This window comes from Dipodomys merriami, unplaced genomic scaffold (assembly GCF_024711535.1).
Source record: "Dipodomys merriami isolate MVZ:Mamm:240054 unplaced genomic scaffold, mDipMer1.0.p SCAF_16, whole genome shotgun sequence".
NCBI lineage: Eukaryota > Metazoa > Chordata > Mammalia > Rodentia > Heteromyidae > Dipodomys > Dipodomys merriami.
The window spans coordinates 31,232,052-31,257,097 of NW_027202937.1; the positions used below are offsets into that span (position 1 = coordinate 31,232,052).

General features: G+C 38.3%; 1 protein-coding gene across 2 annotated transcripts in view; it reads left to right on the plus strand.

Annotated features, from left to right (window-relative positions):
• The window catches only part of Lyrm4 (LYR motif containing 4), a 110,501-nt gene that overhangs the window by 1,653 nt on the left and 83,802 nt on the right, over positions 1 to 25,046 (plus strand). The gene's annotated exons all lie outside the window — the stretch shown is intronic.

The window sequence follows — 25,046 nt, forward strand, 5'->3', positions numbered from 1 at the left end:
AGAACCAGGGACTTGGGAGAGAGTGTATGTGACAGCAGTTTGAAGAAAAGACAAGTCGCCCTCACAAATTACATAACCTACAGAAGTCATTCGACTTCTGTGTTTCTGGGGGTTTTTGTTCATAAGAACTAAGCCAGTGGGAAGTGGCACTGTGGCTCAAAGTGGTAGAGCACTAGCCTTGAGTGAAAAAGCTCAAGAGCAGTGTCCAGGCCCTGAGTTCAAGTCCCACAACTGACCAAAATAAATAATAATAATAAGCCAGTGTACTAGGTAGCCTCTAAGGACTCTTCCATTTATAAACTTTCATCTAGAAATGAATCAGGAGTCAGTAAGGCAGAAATTTTTCAAATGAATAAATTCTAAGTTGACAGTAGTACATGACAGAAAATCAAAGCTGTATCTAATAGGAAGAAAATTGGACATGAGTTTAATACAGATTTAGAAAGTAATTGGGTATATTACTTTGAGTCTATTCTTTCCAGCTAAGTTCATCATCTAAATATAAGTAAAATATCCAAAGTAATATGGTAGTCATTTTTCACTCTTACCTGAACTCATATATGTAAAGCACAGGATTTCTGACAATATTTCCCAATATAATAACCTGTTTATAAGACATGTCTTTCTTAAATAATAAAGCAGTGTCCTGTGGTGTTCAAAGATGGCTCCTTCCCTCCACACTCAGACATTATTGGTCATTGTGTACCACTACTTTGTACATTATATCTACTAAGTAGCTCATGTATTTGTTTATTTGTTTTTTGTACCAGTACTAGGGCTTGAACTTAAGGCCTGGGTGCTGTCCCTTGGTTTTTTCATTAAGGCTGGCACTCTACCACATGAGCCACAGCTCCCCTTCTGGCTTCTTGCTGGTTGATTGGAAATAAGAGTCTCACAGGCTCCTGCCTAGGAAGGCTGGCTTTGAATCACAACCCTAAGATCTCAGCCTCTTGTGTAGCTAGGATTGCAGACATGAGCCGTCAACACCAGGCTAACACATTTTATTTTTACAGCAACCTTGTGAATTACTATTTTAATGGCCCATTATGAATATTATGAAAAATAATTTTTCAAAAGTTATGCCTGTCATACCATCTACTCAGGAGGTTGAGATGAAAGGGTCTCAGTTCTAGGTCAGCTTGGTCAAAGAAAAAAGGCAAAACTCCATTTCTACAGAAATGGCTGTTAGTGGTGATATGGATTCAGCTACAGTGGAAATTGTAAATAGGAGGATTATGGTCAAGGCTGGCCCAGGCACAAAGCAATACTCTTATCGAAAATATCAAGCAGCAGGGTACAGTGGCTTGTGCCTATAATCCTAGCTACTGAAAAGGCTGAGATCTGAGGATTGATTTTAGAGCCAGCCCATGAAAGAAAGTTTGTGAGATTCTTATTTGTAATTAACCACCAAAAACCAAGAAGTAAAGCTGTAGGCTGATTGGTAAAGCACTAGCCTAAAGGGAAAAATGTTCAGGGACAGCACTCACGCCCTGAGTTAAAGCCCCAAGATTGGCACACACATACATAACAAACACACACACACACACTCCAAGCCCCAAGACTGGCATGCACACACACACACTCACACATACATAGAAAACAGGGCTGGAGGTATAGCTCAAGAGGTAGAGTTCATGCAAACATGGAGCCTTGAGTTCAAATCCCAGTACTCTCAAAGAGAAAAAAAGACTACTGTGCAGTTTGAACCAACCTGAAAATGTTGATACCTCCCGTAATTGCCTTGATTAAATAGATATTTTGGGATTATCTTCTAAGATCCACATATAGGCCACATTTTTGTAGATCCCTCTGCTTTTCCATTTTCCAGTTTGATCTTGCCCTCTCCCTGGTCACTTGCACTTTATTTCATGCCATGTCCTTATGGGCCTCCAGGCCTTTGCAAGTACTATTCTGTCTGCCATGTCCTTTGTCGCCCTTTTCCAGAGTGTCTGTCTTTTCTTCAAGAGTCTGTTTAATCCTGACCTTTTTTATGAATTTTTCTTATTTTCCCCATTTCATATCCCCAGCCAAAATCCAGGCAGACTCCATTACTTAGATGTGCTTCTAGAAACTTCTGAATCTTATTTTGTTCAATGCTCTACCAGGTCCTAAAGACAGAAAGATGAAAGCTTTGGGTTTAGCAAAGCATCTGCCATCACGATTTCATCACCTTGTATAGGACACAGCTATGGAGGCAGCTTTTGCAGACTTTGTTATGTGCTGGGATAGAAGTAAGCATCTGTGTAGAATCAGAAAGCTGAGAGTAGACTTAAGCTATCAAGCAGCATCATAGTCTCAGGTAGCAGCAAACAAACAGTACAATGTTTCTGGAGAGTTGGTTGTCAAGTACAGAGACAGCCAACAAGACTAAGCTGGAAAGTGCCATGCAGGAAAGCCACACTTAAGAAATACAGATTTGTTTGCTGACAGTAGCCACTAAAGAGGTGGAAGCTGGAAAATTAAGCGGTGGATTTGCATTTGAGATAAGATTGGTCTAACAGTCTCATCTGGACAAATCTCTGGTGGGAGTAGATTAATATGGTGCAAAGAAGAAATTTGACCCTTAATCAAAACAGGCATCATGGGAGGAAAGCAGATATATTTTGCAAGTAGGAAGTGAAATTGTTAGAATGCTATTTGGATGAGATAGAGTCTAGACTGCCATGCTGGTAAAGTTAAGGCACAAGAAGGGTAATAAATACCAAACTCTACTAATGCTGAATACAGAAGTAGCTGGTCTTGTGAAGCAAAGATTTTGAGCTCATTTTGGGGTGTCCTGAGTTCCTTTTATCCCTGATTGAATCTAGAGCTTCCTAGACACATCACCTGGGACAGCTAAGGGTTGGTGAGCAACACATGTTTCACTTCACTGGCTGATTTATTTTCCTTTTTTTGCTGTTTTTGTCTGTTTCATGATGCTGGGGATCAAACTCAGGATCTATACGCATACATATATGCTATATACCCAGCTTATGCCTAATAAGATTATTGGGGATTCCCATCCCACCCCAGTTTAAATAACATTACTTTTCCTCTTTTTTAACTCTTGAAATAGTACCTTTGATACATAAGTCTATCATGAGGTATCAAAGAGCCTGTAGAATTACATTTTATGTGGCCAAATAAAGGGTTTTATTCACTATGAAAGGTTAAACAAATCATATATATTTTGGTGAGAACACATTTAACTTTTGTTAGATATGTAAGAACATGGTTAAAGGAAGGGGAAAATAAAAGAGGAAAAAGATTGCTTTGTTAGATTTTCTAAGTTCTTCACAAATTAAGTGGTAACATTTGATCTAAATTTATTTGTTGGACTTATATGTAGCCTCTGGCACTGTGTTAGAAAGAAGCCTTGTTCCTGAACCTTTCTACAGTGCCCCAAAGGCAGCTACAGGCAGTTCATGTATGCCTCAAAATAGCTGGTTAGACTTTGGAAAGATTAGTCATTATCATTAAATGTGCACAGAATTTTTTAAAGTGTTTTTTCTCAGAGTTACTAGCTCTGTTCTGCTGAATGATACTGTGAAAATAAGTAATTCATTTAATGAATCTTCAGAAAACATTTAAGACATTTAGGCTGAGAAAATTGTATTCAGGCATCTGACTAAATTTGGGGGTGAAAAGTAACATGTTTCTTTCTCTAGATATAGAAGAAAGTTTATGATTACTAAGTCTGTGCTATTGTTGATTTTGTAAGTTAGTTTACAGGAGCTTCCCAATTGTATTTATTCTATCTACTATTCCACTTTGGCTCCTAAAGATATAAAAAAAAATTGTGCAGTAGCCACACAAGGTGGCTCACACCTGTTATCCTAACTAATCAGGATGCTAAGATCTGAGATTCAAAGTTCGAAGGGAGGAAAGTCCTAAAACTCTTATCTTCAGTTAACCAGCAAAATATTCAGAAGTGGGAAAAAAGCAGAGACAGTGCCCATGTCCTGAGTTCAAGACACAGACCAGCACTAAAAAATGTTTGTGTATACATATTTATATATATATATATATTCAATAAAATGGAATAATTATAATTTTTAAATGGTAAATACAGGGGTCAAGGCAAAGAGCAAATAAGGAGAGAATATAAGAAATTGAGGGGGGGGCTGGGAAGATGGCTTAGTGGTAGAGTGCTTGCCTTGCATGCTTGAGGCCCTGGATTCGACTCCTTAGCACCACATAAGCAAGAAGAAAAAAGCAGGAAGTGGTGCTGTGGCTCAAGTGGTAGAGTGCTAGCCTGGAGCTGAAGAACTGAGGGACAGCGCCCAGGCCCAGAGTTCAGGCCCCATGACCGGACCCAAAAATAAAAAAAGAAAATGAGGGGGGAAGTTAGGCCACAAAATAGTTCTAACCTAAGGTACCTTTAAATTATTCTGTATTGCAGTAGGGTATTTGTATGCAAAATAAAATCACAGAACATTCTGTTTGAAAATGACTGTAATGAGCAAAATAGAAAATTGACTACCATACATTTGGCTCCTTATGAACGTGACCGGTTCTCTGTCCATTTCTTCGCCATAGAGTCCACACAGATGGACCCACTAAATAGACCTCTTCTGTTTTTTTCTTTTCCTTTTTTTTTTTTTTTTGGTGGGGGGGGGGTCCAGTCATGGGGCCTGAACTCTGGGCCTGGGCGCTGTCCCTCCGCCCTTTAGCTCAAGGCTAGCGCTCTACCACTTGAGCCACAGCGCCACTTCCGGCTTTTTTCTTTTTTGTTTATGTGGTTCTGAGGAATCGAACCCAGGGCCTCATGCATGCAAGGCAAGCGCTCTACCACTGAGCCACCTTCCCAGCCCCTCTAAGTTCTTTAGTAGAATCTGGAGACACAGAGAACTCATCATTCTTGTTCCAGTTTTAGTCTAAAATCCTGAGAACCAGGAGAAGCAGTAGTGTGTTTTCAGTCTGATTCTGAAAGCTTGAGAACCTGGAGAGTTGGATGTGGTATTCAAAATCTGAAGGCAGGAAATTACTGATAGCATTGCTTGAATGTAATGTATAGCTTCACTATAATACTTGATCCCTAATTTAGCAAGTATTTACTGGATAACTACCATGTGCAACTCTTGCTCCTTGATGAAGGTACAAACATAAGTAAAACTTGATCTTTACCCAAGAGAATCTTGTAGTTCAGTGCAATGAGCCAGTAGAGAAATAAGCCAGCTGTTGTAAATGTACATAAGAGAGCATAGGCCCACCTGAAAGGGATTTGAGGTTGAAAAAGCCCTGGTGGGCAAATAAGCTGTAAAGAGTAGGAATGTGGTAGTTTAAGAAGTAGAGATTCCCCTGTTGCTGATGTTGACATTCTGGCAGTGTGAAGTCATTGGTATCACATAGTGGAAGTAGATGACCACAGATAGGTGTGACATAGATAAGGAGAACCTTAAACGCCTTGCTGAGCTGCTGGAATTTGGCCCTGGCAAGGCAAAGCCACTCCTATTTGCTTTTTGTTTTAAACAAATAGCAAATACACCATTTAATCATTAGTGGAGATGTTGCATTGAACTTAATTTAAGGAGAGTTTAATTGGAGGATAAGAAAAGTCATTCCAATGAAACATCAGCTCTAGAGGATGTAGGTACCTCTGTAAATATATTTGTGACAGTGATATAGTTTCATGAGCATCTAGATGCTCCTGAGTATCTAGATGTTTCAGACTTGACCCTAAAACATACACAACCTCTTATCAAGGAGAACATGTTCTAAGAAATGTGTCGTTAGATGATTTTTTTTTTTTTTTTGTCGTCTGTGGGTCTTGAACTTTGGGCCTGGGTGCTGTCTCTAAGGTCTTCAGCTCAAGGTAAGCCACAACGCCACTTCTGGTTTTCTGGTGGGTAATTGGAAACAAGAGTCTCACAGACTTTCCTACCCGGACTGGCTTTGAACCACAATCCTCCTGAGTAACTAGATTACATGCCTGAGCCACCAGCACCCAGCTTCTTAGTTCTTCTGTGAAGTCTCCAAGTCTTTAGTCCATTTACTAACTGAGGTGTTGTTTCTTTGAGGGGTTATTTGGGATAGGGGGTTATTTTCTGAGCTCTGTGTGTGTGTGTGTGTGTGTGTGTGTGTGTGTGTATTCTTTTTTATTTTATTTTATTTTATTTTATTTTATTTGCTAGTCCTGTGGCTTAAAATCAGGGCCTGAGCACTGTCCCTGAGCTTCTTTTGTTCAAGGCTAGCATTCTACCTCTCAAGCCACCATGCCATTTCTAGTTTTTTCTGTTTATGTGGTACTGAGGAATCAAACCCAAGGCTTCTTGCATGCTAAGCAAGCACTCTATCACTAAACCACATTCCCAGCCCCTCTAAGTATATTTTAGATATGAGGCCCTTGTCTGAGGTATAGCTAGTTAAAATATTTTCCCATTCTGTGGGATTTCTATTTAGCTTGCTAGCAATGTCCTTTGCCATGCAGAAAGTCCTCAGTTGGATGCAATCCCATTTATCCAGTCCTTTGATTTGTTAAAATTCTGGATCTTCAGTTAGGAAGTTTTGACCCATGCCTAGGAGCCCTAGTGTTTCCCCTACCCCTTCCTGTAATATTTGCATGGTATCTGGCCTTACATGGAAGTCTTTGATCCATTTAGAACTGATTCTGGTATTAGGTGATATATAAGGATCTAGCTTCAGTTTTCTGCATGGGTATAACCAATCTCACCAGCACCATCTGTTAAAGAGGCTGTCTTTTCTTCCATCCTGTTTTTTTGGTCCCCTTATCAAATATTAGGTGGCTGTAGGTCTGTGGTTTCATCTCTGGGTCATCTGTTCTGTTCCATTGGTCCTCAGGCCTATTCTTGTGCCAGTACCAAGCTGTTTTTATTACTATGGCTTTGTAATAGAGTTTAAAGTTTGATATTGATATTCCTCCAATACTTTTCTTCCTGCTAAGGATTGTTTTTGCTATTCAGGGTCTTTTATTTTTCCATATGAATTTTTGAATTGCTTTCTCTATATCTTTGAAGAATGATGTTGGGATTTTTATGGGTATTGCATTGAGTTTGTAAATTGCTTTGAGCAGTGTTGCCATTTTTACCATGTTAATCCTTCCAATCCTGCGGCATGGAAGGTTTTTTTTTTCCATTTCCTTAAATCTGTTTCAATTACTTTTTTCAAATTTTTAAAGTTTCATAATAGAAGTCTTTCCTATTTTTGGTTAATTCTTAGGATTTTTTTGAGACTATTACAAATAGAGTTGCTTTCCTCATTTCAGTCTTAGTCTTCTCATTGTTGGCATACAGAGGAGCTACTGGGTTTTGTGTGTTAATTTTATATCCTGCTATTTTGCCAAGTTTCATATGAGCTCGAGTAACTTGGGAGAGAAATCTGTAGGGTTCTTTAAATACAGGATCGTGTCATCTTCAAAGAGGGATCGTTTCCTTCTTCTTTTCCTATTTGAATCCCCTTTATGGTTTTTCTCTTTTGCCTTATTGCTCTTGCTGGGAATTCCAGTACTATATTGAAGAGGAGCAGAGAGAGCAGTCATCCTTGTCTCATTCCTGATTTTAGAGGAAATGATTTTAACTTCACCATTAAGTATAAAGCTGGATATAGGCCTGCCATATACAACTTTTATCATATTGAGGAAAGTTCCATGGATTCCAAGCTTCTCCAGAATTTTTATCTTAAAGGGATGTTGAATCTTGTCAGATGCTTTTTCTGCATCTATTGAGATGATCATGTAGTCCTTGTCCTTGCTTCTGTTGACCTGTTGAATTACATTAATGAGCTTACATATCTTAAACCAGCTTTGCATCCCTGGAATAAATCCCATTTGATCATAATGTATTATTTTTTCGGTTAGTTGTTGAATTCAGTTGGCAAAAAAATTATTGAGAAGTTTTGCATCAGTGTTCATCAAAGAGATGGGTCTATAGTTCTTTTTCTTTGATGAGTCCCTATCTGCTTTTGGGATGAGAATTATACTGGCTTCATAGAATGAGTTCAGTAATGACTTTCCCTTTTAATTTCTTTAAAGAGTTTGAGGCATATTAGAATGGGTTTTCTTTTGAAAGCCTTATAGAATTTGTCTGTGAATCAATCTGGTCCTGGGTTTTTCTTGGATGGGAAGCCTTTTATTGCCATTTCAATTTCATTACTTGTTATAGGTGTATTTATTAGTTTTCTAGACCCCTGTGTGTAAAGTCCTGCCATGACATTTCCCCATCACATCATTTTCTTTTCCTTCCTTCTTCATCCCCTTTCTGAATATAGAGGCGTCACACAGAATTTTAACACAGGATTTCATTTTGTCAAACCAAATCTATATTCATCTTTTTACTTTCTCAGAAAGTCATCATTTACTTTCTATATTTTTTTCTTTTCTTTTTCTTCTCCTAGTATTGGTCATTGTGCTTGCTCAGTGTGCTTGCTCTACTAACGTAATACCTCTTGAGCCATGCCTGCAGTCTGGTTTTTTTGCTGATTTTTTTTTGGAAATGGAGTCTTCCAGACTTTTCTATACAAGCTGACTTTGAACCACTATCCTTCATATCTTAGCCTCTGGAGTAGGTAGGCATGAATGACAGATACTGGACTAGACCTCTATTTTTTAAGTCTTCCTTCAAATGAAATCATCAGTATTTCTTTGTCATTGGGTTTAGCCCAGTGCATATGTGGACAAGCAAAGAACTAGCACACAGTTGCTCTGCAATGGGATAGTTTTCCAAGCTCTGTCACTGAGGAAAACTGAGAATGGACTATAAGCAGGGGAACACAGTAGAATGACCTTTATGTTGGTCCCTCCAACCACAGACAGCATTCACTTCTCTAGAGATGAGGTCTCAGCTGCTGTGCTTGGAAATAGATTGTCCAAAATGGCCTACCCTAGTACCTCATGCTTGCGGTCCATGCTTTGCACAAACTTTTCTGTGCCTGTGTTTTGAATGTCCATGTGTGCATATTGCCTCTTTTTACCCTATCTGTCCACATTGCCACTATTACTGTAGTCCTTTTAGGCCCCAACTTTTTATGCAGCAGAACTTCTTCCCAGCCCTGAGTGAGGGTCTTGGATTTGGGGCTCTCAGACCCATGGTTACTGCCTATCTATGTCCTGACCACAAGCTACCAGAGTGGTGCCTTCTTTTTCAACAAATCCTGCTCTCCTACCTTAAACTTTTTAATCTCCCGAGGGTCTCAGATTTAGGCTTGCCACCACCAGAGGGGCAAGAATGGGTAGAAGCTCTATTATAGATGTGTCATACCATTTAAAAAGAAGTGGAATAAAGTTAGGATTCAAGATTTGTTGGAAATAGTTTCTTAAAAATTAGTTTCCTGGGCTGAGTGTGCAGCTCAAAGGTGGAAGGCATGCTTAACTCTATATGAACTTCTCTGTTCAACCTCCAGCATCTCTGGGACAAAATCTCTTATCCTTCTTATTTTTGAAACATCTCAAATGACAGGCACATTCTGCTATAGAAAGAAGAAAGAGCATTGTCCTTGGAAATGTCTATTTAATGGTGTGGCCATATTTTATTAAGATGCTACCATCTGTTCCACTGATGATTTTTAAAGGTCAAAAGAATGTAAACTAATGTATGGGAAAATAAGCTTCTTTGTCGTAATTAATTAAAAATAAGTGAAATGCAAAAAAAAAACTTTGTTTTATATCCTCAGCTAGTATAGTATATACTCATCTGGCAATAATATTATTTCCATAGTAATTAACTTTGATCCACAGTTCTCTTTAAAGCTTCCAATCCTCCAAGCATGTAATTATTATCACAGGGAATTGTTTTTCTGCCTCTTCTTGACCCTGGGGAATAAGAAAGAATCTAGGACTTATTTTTTGTTGTGTCCTCTATTTTTTATTCTTTAAGAATGAAAGGGGACCTTGCAGCACAGCTGGTTTTCATTTTGCAATCTTTTATATTTTCATTTGCCAGCATGAGGGAAAATGTGTTCAGAATATTGGAATCTTAAGAAAGAAAATCTGTTTATTTTCTGTTCTTAAAGTCTTTGCCATATGCCAGACAAATGGAGACCACTGATAGCAGGATATATCAGCATGCTGTGTACCCTGGTCCTGAGCATCTCTGGAACAAAACCATCTGACTGGCTCAATGATGGTGTATAATGAATAATAAGAGTACAATGTAGATGCAGAATACTTGGCTCAAGTGTAAATCAGACAGACAAACAGCAAAATTTGCCTTGAAAGGTGTCCCTGGTCCTGGTTAAAGTTCAGGTTAAGAGCAGAATCCTGTCATACTTACTGTTTTTTAATCTTCCTATAACATTGTCTGTAGTAGGAATGCTAATATAAGTAAGTCAGCAAATTATAAATGAGATAAGGTCTGTGTGAAGCTTTGTACTCTTTAAAGCACTCATAAATACTTAAAAATACAGTAGTAACATAAATGGGGAGTATTTAGGAATTTCTTAATTAGGTTGAAATGGTGTTATTTTATAGCCTTGCTAAAGAAGATAGAGGTTCCTAGACCCACAAGTATTCCTGAGTTTTACAGTGTTATGTATCATAGTTTTTGTAGCATAGCAGTCACCTGACTCTATCATAGTAGCTTCGGATGATCTCTTTCTTTCTAATTTTGTGGACAGTAACCTTTTGACAAAGACATTGGTGCCTAAAATATGCTTGTAAGCTATATTCATTCAGTTACTAAACATTTACTGAATTTCTCTTGTCCAAGTACTGAGAGATAGAGCAGAGAGTAATATTTATAAGATTCGTACTTTCTTTTTCAACTGTAATGAAGCCTCTGTAGAGTATAGAATTCCATAGAGCAAGGGCGTTTCTGAGACAACTACCTCCAATAAATTTAGCAATCAGAAGTGTTGAGTGCTACTTGGGAGGCTGAAATTGAGAGGATCATGGAATCAAAGTCTGTCGCCAAGGAGAAAGTTGGATATGGTGGTACATGCCTGTGATCCCAGCAACTAAAATAGGCAGACCATAACTCAGGCACAAACCCAGCTAAGATGTGAGACACTATTTCAATAACAGCCAGTGAAAAACAAAGCTGGAGACATGGTTCAAACGATAGAACAGCTTAGCAAGCACAAGGGCCTCCCAAAAATATAATTATTAAAATGTTCTATTACAGTAGTCTTACTAGAATTGCATTTCTTATAGTCATACCTGCGTATCCACAGACCTGCTATAGTTAAAAAATTTACAAATGTCCAGGTTCCTCATAGAAAATAGCATAATATTTGCAAAAACAAAAAAATACCTGCATACATTAAATCATCTGCAAATGACCTGTAATACCTAATCCAATATAATGCTGTGTCTGTAGTTGTCTGTTGTTTATAACTAGCAGCAATAAAGTTCCAATATAAACATAATTTTATTTCTCAAATTGTTTTGGTTGACAGCTGACTGATCTGCAGGAAAAGCATCTGCAGATCTAGAAGCCTGGCTGTACTTACTGCCTCTTGATGGCAGTGTGCAAAGTAGAATTTGGATCTTCTCTTTGTTATTCTCTAATTTATTTTATTTTATTTTATTTTATTTTGCCATTCCTGCTTTCCCATTGCTTTTCTCACAATACTAACACCCACACTGAACACACAACTGCTGAGGCCTGGCTGGGAAAAGGCACAGCCTCTAAGTACTATGTCCAATTTACCTTTTCATTGTTCTCTCCTAGCTGTAGAGTTCCTAAGTAAATGTTTTGTGTTGTGTATGTATACCCTGTTGGAACATTATCATAAAGGGTGAAGTTTTAGAAATTGGAAGTAGCTTAAAAGTTGGGTACATTTCCATATTTCAGAATGCCAGCAGAGTGGCAGGAGAAGTATGAATGAGAAATAGAATTTGTGCAAAGTAGTCATAATGGAAGACTGGAATATGAGAAGAAAGGAAAGAGAAAGTAAGACTTAGAGGGGGAACTGAAGAAAAAAAATGTGTGTATGGAAAGGTTATGTCTTAAGGAGAGCTTCTCAGCATGACAGTTCTGGTGATGGCAGAGTAAGGTCCTCAGAAGAAATCTTCCTGTGGTATGCTGTGTGCCTTTGGTCCTGTTTGCCTTTTCCTTAGTGGAAGAAAAACATACAGTGCAGTCTGGGATGTTTTGGTACCCTGATAGATTACCTGCAATGTGAATGGACTGCATAATCTCTACTGTCAGCATCTGCTTTCTACTGCTGTAGTCTGCTTGATTTTTCTTCCTGTTACTTTGCCTCTCCTTACCTGGTTGTCCATTCCCACCTTATCCTCAATCCCACCCCCTATTCCATCTTTACCTGTTTGCTAACATTCCTCCCCTTGCCTTTCTCTTCCTTTCATACTGAAGGCCCTGTATTCCATCTTTACCTTCACATACTCTTCCCAGATGCTGTCTCTACTTCAAGCCAATTCATCCTTGCTATCTGGACCACCTTTCTTTCCAAGAACATCCTGGATATTTTGTAGGTGTGATACCAGTACCTCAGATTGAAATCTCTGCATTCCAAATCCCATACTCTCCCTTAATGCATACCTGCCCTCCTGCATTCATTTATTCCCTCTTATCCATTAGTAAAAACTGAAAGTCACCTTACTCTCTAATAACTTTATCCAGAGTCAGTAGATCTTTGTCAAAAAGAGGCTCTCACATACTCCCCTTGCCGAACCATCTTTGTGTCCTCATCCTGATGGACTTCATTATATCATAATTCTTGTCTGGATTTTGTAATGGCCTCCTGCAGATCTCTCTTCCTAATACCATCAGGACGAGTTTCTACATCCCAGGTTTACTTGTACTACTGCCTGAGCTTGTGTGTGAAAGAAAGAAGCAGAAAAGGTTCACAGAAAGCTAGTTCTTTTTTTTTTTTTTTTTTGGTGGGTCATGGGGCTTGAACTCTGGACCTGGGCTTTGTCCCTGAGCTCTTCAATTCAAGGAGACACTGCTCTACCACTGGAGCCACAGCGCCACTTCTGGTTTTCTTGTGGTTAATTGGAGGGTGAGTCTCATGGACTTTCCTCCTTTGAACTAACATCTTCAGATCTCAGCCTCCAGTATCTCAGGCTTGAGATACTGGCACCAGGCCTAAATAGCACTATTTAAAGGAACTAAAATTTGTCAAGAAAATTCTCTCCATGGTATTCAAGTAAATAGATGCTGAAGGCAAACCCAGCAAATAACCTAGAACTATGAATAACCATGTCCAGGGCACTATTGTGTTTATCTATATGAATTATATTATAGAAATCCATATAGTTTAATGGTTTAGTTTTCTGCTGCTAGGAATATTAAGGATTGACCCTGGTCAGAATTTGAATTTCTTTCCTATCTTGCAGAAGCTATAGCACAATAAATGGGATAAAAAAAATTAACATTTTATTGTTCTTCAAAGATCTGATTTCGTTTCATTGGTCTCACTGAATTAAATTACTTAAGTTACTTGTTTATATAAGGAAAGCAGTAAGTCAACTTGACTGAATAAAATATGCATTATTTACAAAGCCCTTGAACTTTCTCTCATTTGAATGTTTATGAATCTGTTAGTTGGTTCGACTTATGTTTCTGTGTGTATAAGTTTGGATAATGATATCTTTAAAAACAAAGTCTCTAATGAAGAAAATTTTCTTTTTTTAACATGCATATAGAATCACCCGGCAGAACAATCTTGAATAATACTGACTTCTTTTAGCTTTTTTTTTTTTTTTTCTCTATTGGGGTAAAAGTAGATGTCCTTGAATTAGTTTGGGTACCTATGATCTTTTTTGTTTTTTTTTGCCGGTCATGGGGCCTGAACTCTGGGCCTGGGCACTGCCCCTCAGCTCTAGGCTAGCACTCTACCACATGAGCCACAGTGCCACTTCCAGCTTTTTCTGCTTATGTGGTGCTGAGGAATTGAACCCAGGACCTCATGCATGCAAGGCAAACACTCTACCACTGAGCCACCTTCCCAGCCCACCTATGATCTTTTACTGTCATTCTAAATTCTCAATATTGAATAGCAGAATTTTGAGGCTGAAGTTGTAGGTCAGTAGTAGAGCACAAAGCACTTGTGTAGAATGTGTGAAACCTGTTTTCATTGTTAATGTTGCAAAAAAGAAGAGGAAGGGAAGGAGAGAAGAAATAATTTTGGAACCTTGTTCTTTCTTATATAAACTAAAATCATACTATCTTTAATGTTATTTACAACTTATTTTACTTTTCTAACCAGTGAATCAGAATCCTATGGGCATTTTTTTAAGCAAAACCATCAAGAAGAGAAGGGAAAGTAAACAACATTGTGGCCTTATATGAAACTTGCAAGCAAACAGAAGGATGCGTATAAGAGAGCTTATACAGTTTGGGGCCTCAGGTAGGCCTCCTCAGAAAGGGGTCTGAAAGTTCTGAGACGCTTCTGCAAAGAGTGAACAATGCTTATTCATGTGAATGGTCTTGATGTAGAAGCAGCTAGCTTCTTAGAAAACTTAAACTTCTAGCATTAAAAACCAAGAATATCTCTAATGTTATGAAAGGCCTCTCTGTGAAGCTCAACATCCTCAACATCCTCACTTCCTGAACAGTGGGTCATTAGGCAGTTTTGTCACATGAGCATCACACAGGATGTTTCCACACAGTAAGGCAGCTGCAGCATCACTAGGCAGTATAATCTTAGGAAAAAGCTAGTCCTGTCCTAACACCTTGAGAAATTTACCCTGGCCATAGCCCCATTTGATCCCACCAGTTCTACAGAGATTTTTTTAAAATTTTATTTTGTTGTAAAGATGCTATACAGAGGGGTCACAGTTACATGAATAAGGCAATGAGTATATTGTCCATCATTGTTACCCCTTCCCTAATAGTTGTCCCACTATCCCTTCCCTCTCCCACCTCCCACACTCTTTCCTACCCCATCCCCACCCCGCCCGAAGTTGTAAAGTTCATTTCCAATATACTGTCCTGTGGATATAATTGTTGAAATAGGTCATCCTTTATCCTTGTTTCAACATTTTGTTATTCCCCTTCCCCTCCCCAGATTAAACAAATGTATATACAAGATGCAGTGTACCAAAATCAAATACAGAGACAACAGGGGTCAGGCCTGAGCACTGTCCCTGAGCTCTTTGGCAAGTGGCTAGCACTCTATCACTTGAGCCATAGCTCCATAGTTGGTTTTTTGAGTAGTTAATTGGAGATAAAAGTCTCATGGACTTTACTACCCAGGCTGGCTTCAAAGAGTGATCCTCAGATCTCAGCCTTCTGAGTAGCTAGGATTATAGAAGTATGAGCCACCACACCCAGCCTCAGAGATGTTTTTAAGGGAGACCTAAAAGTAAGTTATAAATTAAACTCTTGAATAACTAAAGAAATCTGAGTTTTGTATGAGCTAAGAACTACTTAACATATACTAGAAAATAGCATTTGAGTTTTTTCCTAATTACCTTAATTTTTTAAATATTTTGAGCTCAGTCATGATCTGGAAAGATCACTATCTGTGATAAAACATGAATGTCTTCAGAAGAAAATAATTGTTTTGTTACTAAGAAGTGGCGATAGATTATTGACATACAGTTCCCTCTGAAATAGTGACAGAAAGACCAAGTTTAGTATTAAGCGTTTTTTCTTATTCTACATGTGCATGTGTGTGTGCATGTGTGTAATCTCAAACCTAGTGAGAACATTTTCTACTTCTACATTTTTCCCCACTGACAATCAGTCAGTAAACACTTTCTGATGCCAGGCTAGTTAGTAGTTATTAATTTTTATGCCAGTGCCATAGCTTAAACTCAGGGCCTTGCACTCTGGCTGAGAGTGCTTTCTCAGTGCTGAAGCTCTATCAGCTGAGCCATGTTTTCAGTCTGTCATTTTAATGAAAGCTCATAGATTTTTCTTCTTTGGCTGGCTTCACATCTTAGTCCTCAGGGCCTCAGCCTTGTGAGTAGCTAGAATTAGAGACATGAACCACCAGCACCTAGTAAATCTTGAACAGAGTTGAAAGTAGATTAACACAATCAACTTATGTTTCTATTGAAATATTTTGAACACAGCTTACATCCACATACTTAATGTTATTGATGTTATGTTTTTAAAGAGGAGGCTGCCGAGTAAGAACACAACCACACACGTGGTATTCAGGTAAGGGGTAGGTTTTAATTCATTGTTCTGGCTGGCACCAGGCCATTTTGGCACTCCACACAGCTGGCAAAGAGGCTGTCTGACCCTGGGTTAGGCCTTAGCTAGGGTAGGGGTAAAGAAAAGTGTGGCCAGGTAAAGGGAGGTGGGAACAGATGGGAGAAAGGTGTGGCCACATCGGATTCAGATGTGACTTCAGCGGTGTGCCAGTTGCCTAGGTAACACAGGTACTGGGCAGGGTCTGCTCGACATACAGGAGTTGACAGGAGTAAAACTGTGGTAACAGATTTATAAGAGTATGCCTAACACAGCAAATGTTAGAATACAATAAGGCAGTAGTTGATGGCATATATGTTATTCCCAGAACTCTAATGTTAAGTTTGCAATTAATGAGCATGAAGAAAAGATTCAGTTAGTAGGTGAAATATAAATATTACTTAGAATTACTTGTTGGGGAAACTAGTTGATGGCTATCAATTCTTGTAGTCAGGTTAGTGAAATTTGATTCCTTTTGAACTAAAAATGTTTCAAACACAAGCCAGGTTACAAATTTTGTGGGAAGTTTTTGTGTTTTTAATGAAATAGGATAATTTCAATTTGACAGTAGTCTTTAAAGCACCTATTGTGCTCAAAGGCATCATAGGTCCTATGAGGGAGTAATAATGAATAGAGACCAAACTCCTCTTTATCAAAGATGAAATAGCCTCTTAGGCAGACAGACATATAGTTGTTTGCTGGGAACAACGCTGTATGTTGGGTTAAGCAGGAAAGCCAGTAACAGGTTCTTCAGGAGTTCTGGGTCTGGCTGTGGCCAGAAGGACCTAGCCACAGTGGGAATCTAGGAGTTAGACATTTTCATTAGAAGAAGCTAAATCTTGCTTGCAAGCTTTAATATTAAAACTTCAAATTGATTGACTCTTTCCTTCAACCTGGCAATTTTGAGAATTCCATCCCATATTTCAGATCTACATGTTAAGGAAAATGTGTAGTCTTTTTCTTTTCCATAACAGCCTAACCTTTGTCTGGGATGCCCTTCCTTCTTTTAGGTTGTCCTTTCCTTTTCTATGCATTTGTTCATTTATATGGAAATTGGGATTTCGAACTGTAAATTTCTCACTGGATTCTTTGTAGAATGGCCTTTAGTCTGAAGCAAAATTTCCTTCAGCTTTCAAAGTGAATTACTTTCATTCTTCTCTGTTCTCCTAGCAACTTGTAGTTGGTCCCTAGAACCAGGAGCATTGCAAGGCCTTGTCCAGTTTTCCTGGACAAGTTACTTTAAGAAATACAGTTTCCTGCATCTTGTATATACATTTTTCTAATTTGGGGAGGGGAAGGGAAATAACAGTGCTGAAATAAGGTTATAAAATGATCCATTGTAACAATGAGATGTACAAGACACTATGTTGAAAATGAACTTTACAACTTTGAGGGGAGGAGGGAAGGGTTGGGGATGTGGGAAGGAAAGGGTGGTAGGGAAAAAACAAAGGAAGGGGTAACTACTTGATAAGAATTACCTTGCTCATGTAACTGTAACCCCCTCTGTACAATATCTTTTTCCTTTTCTTTTTGGTCCATCATGGGGCCTGAACTCTGGGCCTGGGCCCTGTCCCTCAGCTCTTTAGCTCAAGGTTAGCGCTCTACCACTTGAGCCACAGCGCCACTTCCAGCTTTTTCTGATTATGTGGTGCTGAGGAATCAAACCCAGGCCCTCATGCATGCGAGGCAAGCACATTACCACTGAGCCACCTTCTCAGCCCCTGTATAGTATCTTTACAGTAAAATATGTATATGTTATTTTTAAAAAAGGAAAGAAATAACAGTTTTGCCAGGCGCCAGTGGTTCACGTCTGTAATCCTAGCTACTCAGTAGCCTGAGATCTGAAGATCTCAGTTTGAAACAAGCCCAGGCAGAAAAGTGTCCATGAGACTCTTACCTCCAATAAACTACTCCAACACCAGAAGTGTAGCTATGGCTCAAAGTGGTAGAGCAATAGATTGAACAAAAAGAGCTCAGGGACAGTGCCAAGGCCCTGAGTTCAAGCAAAACAACGAACCAAGAAAGAAAAGGAAAGAAAGAGAAAAGAAAAACAGTTTGGCCTGGCACTGGTAGCTCACACCTGTAATACTAAGTATTCAAGAGACTAAGATCTGAGGATCATTGTTCAAAGCCAGCCAGGAAAGTTCATGAGTTTCTTTTCTCCAGTTAACCACCAAAAAGCTGGAAGTGGAGTTGTACATCAAGTGGTAGAGCACTAGCCTTGAACAATATGCTCAGGGACAGTGCCCAGACCCTGAGTTCAAGCCCCAGGACCCTAACAAATACATCTGTGGCTTGAAGTTTTTGATTATCTTTAAGCAGGGTCAGATGGGCCAGAGTCCATTGGAGGAGTTGAGGGGCAAACTAGGGAAAGCTGTCTAAAACAGCAATAGGGTAAAGGATGCTCGAGTAATACTAGGCTTCACATTATAGAATAAGCACCTCATGGCCAGGCTACCCTTGATCCCGAGTGGATACTGTGATCATTCTTACCAACTTTAGGACCTAACTGGTAGAAGATGACCTTTTGGAGAAAGAGCTGAGACTAAATTGAAATGTGCTGCTGTAATTAATGGAACTGTCATATATATATATATATATATATATATATATATATATATATATATATATATACACGTATATATACATATACATATATATACATATATATACATATACATATATATATATATATATGTAACATCTTAGGCCAGAAGGTTAAGTGACACAGAAATATAGAAATATAGTAGGTAAAGATGTACCTAGTGTTCTGTGAAGCATCGTGGATCTATTAACTGGTACAGGGAGACTTGAGGTTGGTTATGATGCCTGTGATGAGTGTACAGAACTTGCCTGTAAGAACTGTTTCCCACTGCCCCTTTAGTTCCGGCCTCAGGCCCTTGAAGGCACTGCCTGGGCAGTTTTGTTTAGATCAGCATTTCCCGAAAGTATGTATGATGGCCATTGGGGAGAAGTTCTGTGGATAGATCCTTCAAGCATGATATGCTGTGGAGGGATATATGGAATTCTCCTTTTGACAATCCTATATCAAAATGAGAAGTATTAAGTCTGTACTAATCGTCAAATTTTGTGTCAGCAGTTTTTACTTGATTTAACATGTACTGTTTTGTGTATATTTTGGCAGACAAGTGCCAGTTTTAATCAGTATTGCTATTTTAAAAATGTGGTATGTGCCTGGCACCAGTGGCTCAAGCCTGTAATCCTAGCTACTCAGGGGGCTGAGATCTGAGGATCAAGGTTTAAAGCCAGCCTTGGCAGGAAAAGCCATGAAACTCTTATCTCCAATAAACCACCAGAAAATCAGAAGTGATACTGTGGCCTAAGTGGCCTAGCATTCTACAATGCTAGCCTTGAGCCGAAGAGCTGAGGGACAGCACCAAGACCCAGAGTTCAAGCCCCATTAAAAATAAATAAATAAATTAAAAAAAATGTGGTATGCTAAGTGAATTTGAAAATGCAAATATTTGCTCTTTTTTCCCTCAAGATTTTAAAATTAAATTAGTTCCTAATACACACCTACTAGATGAATCAAAGAGATATTATAGAAATACATAATGCATTAAGTATTTTGACTTATTTGCAAGAAAGACACAATAACAAGTTATTTACATTGTAAGAAGCCAAGCAAACTCTTTTTAGGTAATAAAGAACCAAGGTTAAAATAACCATCTCTACCTTATCATACACAGTGTATGGTATTCCACATCTCATACTGCTGTTGCATCCCAAAAGATGAAGAGGCCAATTTTATTTTTAAATTTATAGAGTTCTATTCTTGGCAGGATGTTAGATAGTTCTTCTCCAAGTAAGGTAAAATTAAAGCTCCCAAAGAAAGAAGACACTAACAGATTTTGTTAGTAAATTAGGGATGTAATTGATATGTGTATTTGCATAAATCTACATACAAAACTCCAGATTCCCAGTAAGCAAATCAGTGCTGGGGACTGAATGCTAGACCTTGAGCATACTAAGCACGTGAAAGCACTGAATGGCATTCCCAAAAAAAACCCAATGTAATGATGGGGGGCAGACAAGAAGCTTAGCTTGTTTTCTACAGCCTTTGCATAGCCAGGATGAATACTCTCAGGGACTCTCACCTATAATTTGACCACACTCTTTATTCTTTATCAGCTCTATGCCCAAATGCCTTTTTTATTTACCTCTGTCTTGTTATCTTCCCTAGTAGTTGGGGCTACTGTATACCTGAAATACTTTGTAGGGAGTTTTGAAGGGAATGTTTGTTTGGTTTAGTTGTTTTTTTTTGTTTGGATTTTTGTTAATTTTTTGTTTTACTTTGCTTTTTAAATAGCCCTGTAAATAGTCTACTGCATTTCACTGCCCATTATATTAACTATCCTTGATATTTTATTAAGCACACAATATATGACATAAATACTTCCCCTTTTCTCCTTTCTTCCTTTTGATTATCCTTGTTAATAGATATTGGCTGTGGTAAATGATAAAAGGAAAGACATTCTATTTGACTCATTAGAAATAGTGGTAGGAAATTTTAATGAAATTTAGGCTATTGATCAGGAGGAATTTCCATTGTTTTTCCATTGATTCAGAGATGATTGAATCTCTACAGTAGATTGGTACTCTCCTTAAGTTTTGGTGCATGCACACGTGGTAGGTTGGGGGAGGCCTTGGGCACTGCCGTGAGCTTTTTTGCTCAAGCTAGCACTCTGCTACTTAAGCCACAATTCTACTTCCTGCTCTTTGGTGCTTAATTGGAGATGAGAGTCTCACAAACTTTCCTGCCCAGGCTTGCTTTGAACCATAGTGATCTTCAGATCTCAGCCTCTTGAGAAAGATTACAGGTGAGCTACCAACACACTCTTTCTCCTTAATTTTTTAGTCATGTAAGGTCATATTTTACATTGGTTCATTTATACGATAATGTTTTAATAAAAAAGTGAAAATTATTTTCTGTAGCCTAATGTTTAGTCATATTATATAATTAAAGTTTGAGCTTGCTTTGGTAGTAAAATACCCTCCATATAGATGGTTTGTAAGACTTCATAAGTGAAATACAGGTTCATTCATGTCTGGAGCATGAGGAGAGACTAGATCGTAGCCACAGCTGTTGCTGGGATTCTAGCTTTCAGAGTTATGCACTATCTCAATAACCAATCTAAACCCAATTTGGCCCTCACCCCACCACTGCTTGATCTGTATGCCTTGCTGCAGACAAAGTAAGCACATTATATTGGGTGGCCTTTACTTGGATCAATTGGTTTACATTTTGAAAAATCATGTTAGCAACAAAATGTCAGTAGCTATCGAAGCTAGATCCAAGTGATAATGAGAGGTTTAATTTTGATGAATTATAGGTTAAAGATCGTAAATGTTCTTCAGTACTACAAAGGACACTGAAATAGAAATGCTCCTAAACTGTTCCTTTAGGGACAGAGAATAGCATCTGCTAAGGATGGTGTGTACTTTTTTTTTCATTAATTTTTAAGAGGATATTAGTTAAAATAATCTTCATAGGACCTTTTCTAAAGTCTACAATTACACAGAAGTCTGTCATATTTCACTATACTTTTCCTCATTTGCATGTAATTTTTCTTATTTGCAAAATTTTATTGTTTTAACAGACATTTCATTAACTTAGCATAATTTCTCAGGGCCTTTTCGGTTGGTTGGTTGGTTGGTTGGTTGGTTGGTTGGTTGGTTGGTTGGTTGGTTGGTTGGTTGATTGGTTTGGGGGAGGAGGGCTGTGCTGAGGAGAACCCAAGGCCTTGTGCATGGTAAGCATGTACTGTGCCACTAAGCTAATCCCCAACCTTAACTTATCATTTTGTCAGTTTTTATTGAACATTTAGATTTCGATTTTGATTTTTCAAACAGAGCTGAGTTGGTGGATATTCTATATACAAAGAACTGTGGATTTAAGAAATTTGTCATTGTGGTGGTAAAAATTTCTAGCACTGCTCTCTTGGAGTTCCTGGAAAGAGTTCTTCTCTCCCTCCTTGCCCTTTTGTTACACCTTTCCCTCAAAACTTGTACCTGTAGGAAACCAAACACAGCTGAAAAAACCTCACCAGTGGCACATCTGTTTAGCACTATAATTCTACCATTCTGAATGTTTCCAATCTCAAATGGCTCTTTCTCATTTTAGACAAATTCTAGAGTCTGTTTACCCCATTTCTTTTCAACCCCTCTTTTCAAACTTCCAAACCTCTTCACACTTTTTATTTTGTAATTTTATTTTTAATATGTAAGGCAAATAATATAACAAGTTAAAAAATTAATCCTTCAGTTGTTTAAATTAATGCCACTAATATTTTTCTCACTTTTAACAAATCTTCTATATACTTTTGTATTTTCTCATGAGGACACTCTTATTTTTCTAGACTGTACGGAAATTAGCTAGTATTTTATTAATAAAAATAATTTAGCCATTAATTTTCATCTATGTATGACTTTGACTACATCCCAGAGATTTGTATATATTTCTAATATATAACTGACAAAAACACACACAATATGAACAGAGCCAAGTAATAACAAACCAGAGGAATCATTCATCTTCCACAAAGGGCTAGCTTCCAGGAAACGTCTTTAAATAGGCCTTACAAGTCAGAAACCAGTAACTAATAAGACAAAAGCAAAATATATAAAAGAATACAAATGACTTTCAACTTGTAAAAATGTGGTCAGCATCATTCATAATAAGGAAATAAAAGTAAAATGAAGTATTTTCACTGATTAGATTAGCAAAGAGATGAAAATTGGATTCATTGTAGTAGCAAAGATGTTAGAGAAACAGTCATGTACACATTTCTGGTGGAGGCATGGGTTGATTAAAGTCTCCATGGGGAGAATATTCAGAGTATTTTATCAGTGTTGTAACAATTTATATTCTATGACCAACTCCACTGCTAAGAATTGGTCCCACAAATCTATGAATATGTGATAGTACAGTAAACAGGAATATTGATTACAACATTGTTAGAGCAAGATTGGAAACAACCCGGGTATTTGTTACTAAAGAACTGTCTAAATGAATTCTAATTTTTAAAAGTTTATCAGTTCTAGTTGTATTGATATCAACTGAACAGTGAGATAGTTAACTGAAAAATACTAACAAATACCACCATTTGGTGAAAAACATAAATACAGAAATTTTAATATGAATCTCTTATCTCTGGGAAACATAAGCAACCACTAACTGTATTTAAAGAGAACTGGGTTATAAGGGACAGGAATAAGAAGGAAATGTTTTTCACCACAGCTTTTAAACATTGGAATTTTGTAGTTGTAACTTCAAAATTTTTGGAGACTTTAAAGCTTAAAAGATATATAATATACCTTTAAATTTATGTGTTCATTTCTCCAGTGTTGAGCAGTTAGGTTCTTTCTTTTTTGGGGGGTGGCGGGGGGTCCGGTCATGGGCCTGAACTCTGGGCCTGGGTGCTGTCCCTCAGCTCTTCACCTCAAGGCTAGTGCTCTACCACTTGAGCCACAGCGCCACTTCCGGGTTTTTTTTCCTGCCTATGTGGTGCTGAGGAATCAAACCCAGGGCCTCATGCATGCAAGGCAAGCGCTCTACCACTAAGCTACCTTCCCAGCCCCAGTGAGGTTATTTCTATTTTTAATGCTTATAATTGATTATGAATATCAATCTGTATATCTTTGTAAACATTCCATATTTTTTCTGTAGGATACATTGCTGAAAGTGGGGCTCATAGGTAAGAGATTATGAATACTTTTGCCTACTGCTATGTTGTTTTACCACAGGAAATACTAGCCCATTCTCCCACCAGCAAGGGAGTACCTTTGCTTTTGAAAAAAAAAAAAAATGCTGTTACTTGGATAGAAGTGGATGGGACTGGGAATGTGGCTTAATGGTAGAGTACTTGCTTTAGCATGCATGAAGCCCTGGGTTGGATTCCTCAGTATCACATAAACAGAAAAAAACAAAAGTGGCACTGTGGCTCAAGTAGTAGAGTGCTAGCCTTGAGCAAAAGAAGCTCAGGCCCTGAGTTCAAGCCCCAGGACTGCCAAAGAGAGAGAGGGGTGGGGGGAGGGAGAGGGATGCCTTGTTGAAATCTGTATTTCCTTGATTATGACTGAGGATGAACATTCATACCTCTGTCCTCCTAAATTTAATCATTCTTTGTGAATGATTATTTTAAGCTTCTTAGTCGTTCATTTACCTTGGTCTTAATATCTTTCATTTGATTTATCTGTACTGCATATTAATATACAGTAACTGAGTTTTGATATAGAGACAGCTGACCTTGCTGGCTGGAGTGACTGGCCCATGTGGAAGGGATGAGCAGGCGTCAGCAGAGTTCAGTGTTTCATTCATGCTAATGAATTTGACCATCAAACAACTGGATACTGTCTTCCCTTTAATATATATGTACTGTTACTAGGTAATGTTAAACGGGAAAGTAGGTAGTAGGTTTATTAAGTTCAAAACTGTGATCCTAAAAAGCAGAACTTCTCAAGCCGGGCGCCGGTGACTCACGGCTGTAATCCTACCTACTCAGGAGGCTGAGATCTGAGAATCGTGGTTAAAAGCCAGCCTTGGCAAGAAAGTCCATAAGACTCTTATCTCCAGTTAACCACCAGAAAACTGGAAGTGGCACTGTGGCTCAAGTGGTAGACCGCTAGCCTTGAGCTGAAGAGCTGAAGGACAGTGCCCAGGCCCAGAGTTCAAGATCCATGACCGACCAAAAAAAAAAATTCTCATGGTTAGTTCACCCCTTCCATAAACCTCCACTGGTCACAGCCATCCTTTGCTAAACAATAAAATGTAATTATTTTACTTGTTCTTAGTGCTTATATATAGTTCTTTCCTTCTAAGACTTTTATCCACTTGTCTTCTGTTAGACATGCCTAGCACTCGAACTATTTGTAGGAACACTTGAAGTTGTGCTAACAGATAAGATGACCTTTTAAAGCTTGGCAATGCCACAGACAAGATTTTTAATGCCTTTTCAAATGACTAGAAAATTGACTAAAACCTAA